The 3,105-nt window shown below is 34.5% G+C and overlaps 1 long non-coding RNA gene across 1 annotated transcript; it reads right to left on the reverse strand.

Annotated features, from left to right (window-relative positions):
- Window positions 1–226: 226 nt before the first annotated feature.
- Window positions 227–2,773, reverse strand: LOC107045890. Its single transcript, XR_001461491.2, has 3 exons — window positions 2,601–2,773; window positions 1,632–1,724; window positions 227–461 (listed from the first exon to the last, which is right to left on the reverse strand). It is a non-coding gene; the product is annotated as an uncharacterized LOC107045890 (long non-coding RNA).
- Between the last annotated feature and the right edge of the window lie 332 nt (window positions 2,774–3,105).

The raw sequence follows: 3,105 nt of genomic DNA on the forward strand, positions 1-3,105 counted from the left end.
AACCCCACCCACCCTTTATGAACCCGTTTTGCCACAGGATTCCACCAAAAACCCCACAAAATCACATTTCTGTCCAAGATTCGGTTTCGGTGATTATCTCGAAAACGAATGCTCCAAGAGACATCACCAGCTTCTTTTTGGATCAGGAACTCCCCTATGGACTCCCTGACATGACCCACTCCTACCCAATTGACAACAGCACATACATTTTAAAAAAGTCACGACATTATACTCAATCGTTTTTATTCCTGCATTATTTCTAAATGTTATTTTTTTTATCATAATTTTTTATTTTTTTTAGGACTGAACGTTGGCGAGTATCCATCTCAGCTACCATTTTTGTGCTTTGTTTTCAATCTCTTCCTCCGTTCCAGATTTCAATGATTTTTTCCTTTTGAATAGCCATCTGGGTATTGATGTCTACGATGTGTCCATCTATCTCTTCCAGCTTCCTTGTTTGCCTAAAATAAACGAAAGATAAGAAACGTCAATTACTCTCATGACATATTCTATCGTTAGTGGATTCCTGAAAACGTTTTCAACAACAAAATAACATAGAAACAACAATGATTAACCAGGGCCAGGCAAAAATTCGCCCACAATCGCTTTGTGCAGATGGGCCAATTCTAAATGCAAAAAAAATCAACCCATAGATCTCTGTTCTCGCTTCACGTATGACAAAATTTAATAGAAAAACTTGGCGATTTCGTTAGACAATTCTATTGGTTTTCTGTAGAAATTCCATTAGTTTTTGGCCGTTTCTATTAAAATGTTCAATTGAAAATATCTTATAGAAAGTGAATATGATTCGATTTTTCTATACAACTTATTCTATTGAAATATTTTCTATTGAAATTTCTTCAGCTCAAATTTTCTAAGTTTTTTTGTTTGATTTTCTTGAAAGGAAGAAAAGAAAAATTGAATGAAGAAAACTTCAATTAAGAAAATTCGAGAAAATTCAATAGAAAATATTTCAATAGAATAAGTTGTGTAGAAAAATCGAATTCTATTGAATTTTTCTATCCAATATTTCTACAAACGGGTTCATAAAGGGTGGGTGGGATTGGCAATTTTCCTGGCTTCATTATGAATTCTGATTTGAGGTTCTCACTATTGAAGTTCTTGAGAGGATCTAAATTCTATGGACATTTTGGGGAATCGAANAAATTTTCCTGGCTTCATCATGAATTCTGATTTGAGGTTCTCACTATTGAAGTTCTTGAGAGGATCTAAATTCTATGGATGTTTTGGGGAATCGAATTAAACTTCTTGACATTTTTTTTGGAATTCTGGGGGCAAGGGGTGGGGGTTGATCATGCCAGGGAAACCATACGGGAGTTCCTGATCCAGAAAGAAGCTGGTGATGTGTCGGAGCATTCTTTATCGAGATAATCAGCGAAACCGAATCTTGGACAGAAATGTGATTTTGTGGGGTTTTTGGTGGAATCCTGTGGCAAAACCGGGTTCATAAAGGGTGGGTGGTGTTGGAGATTTTCCTAGCTTCATTATGAATTCTGATTTGAGGTTTTGACTATTGTAGTTCTCAAGATAATCGAAATTCTACGGCCGTTTTGGGGAATTGAATTAAACATTTGAAATTTCCAGAAAATTTTATTTAATTTTTTTCTGACCCACTTAGCCCAGATCATTCATTTTGGTAGTTCATTCAATTCACCCCTGAATTTCGTGAAAATGCTTAGTCTGTCAGATGTTTCGCCCGATATCTGCAACAAAAATTTGCAAAGATCAATATCTTTCTCTGCAAATGGAAGAAACTTGCAGAATTCATTTAATTACAGATAAAAGCCTTTGTCAGTTACTTTACACTCTAATAAAAATAATCAAACTGTTCAATAGCCAAAGTGGTTTGGGAAATACTATAAAAAAAAAATAGAAAGTGTTTCTGATAGAATCTGTCTAAATTAAAAGTTTCAAATNGGCCTGATATCTGCAACAAAAATTTGCAAAGATCAATATCTTTCTCTGCAAATGGAAGAAACTTGCAGAATTCATTTAATTACAGATAGAAGCCTTTGTCAGTTACTTTACACTCTAATAAAAATAATCAAACTGTTCAATAGCCAAAGTGGTTTGGGAAATACTATAAAAAAAAAATAGAAAGTGTTTCTGATAGAATCTGTCTAAATTAAAAGTTTCAAATATTATTATTCTTTTATTCTCATATTCAATCAATAAAAAAAAAATTGAGGAAAGTTTCCTAAACAAATTTTGCCAGCAGATTTCGTTTCTACTGAAATGATTTTAGGAATTGATGTGAAAAGACCTCTTATGTAGTTGATAAAATATTCATAAGAAATCTTTCTCTTTTCACTTTCTCCTTTAGAATCATTCGTTACTAGTAATAGTCTGTCTGAATCAAAAGTTTCAAATATTATTATCAATTTATTTTCATATTGCATCAATAACAAAATTGAGAAAAGTTTTCATTCAACAATGATATTGTCAATAGATTATGGAATGCGTAATTTTCGAAGTCTATGTTAAGAGACTTCTGTGTAGTTGAGAAAATCTATGGCAATCTGTCTTTTGACAATTTCCTTCTCCAGAATAACTCATTCTCAAAATGATTGAATATTTACCGAGACGAAGAAAATACGAAATACTCCAATACTTGCCAACTCATCAGCACCGTCAGTGATAATTAAGGCCCGTCTTCCACATCTGGTTACTTGTGAATTGCCTTTTACCCCCCCACGTTTTGCGGCCAATTGTGAAGCTCCATATCAAAATCTTCCCTGTCGGTAACAGCGGAAGTATCACCAAATGATAATTTCGCAGGGCCCCATAGGCTCCAGCCGTTTCAGGGTGCATAATTGGTGGGCCCCAATATTTATAAAATATAAACATCATATGTACATGTAATAGTAACTGAATCAGTGGAAAGACGAACGAAAAAATGTCGTAAAAAAAAAGCGAATTTACTGAAAAATTGAACTTTCAGAGAGAGGGGCGGGGGAGGAGGAGAAAATGGCCCTTGTGGCTAAAATGGAACTACCATTTTTTTCGGGGGGGTGAGGGTAAAATAAACCCCCACTTTTTTTCCCAACAATATTTTTGATGGTACCGCGAAGAGGGAGGGGGGGG

The sequence above is a fragment of the Diachasma alloeum genome, unplaced genomic scaffold (genome assembly GCF_001412515.2).
Source record: "Diachasma alloeum isolate Michigan unplaced genomic scaffold, Dall2.0 Dall_scaffold_01110, whole genome shotgun sequence".
Lineage (NCBI taxonomy): Eukaryota > Metazoa > Arthropoda > Insecta > Hymenoptera > Braconidae > Diachasma > Diachasma alloeum.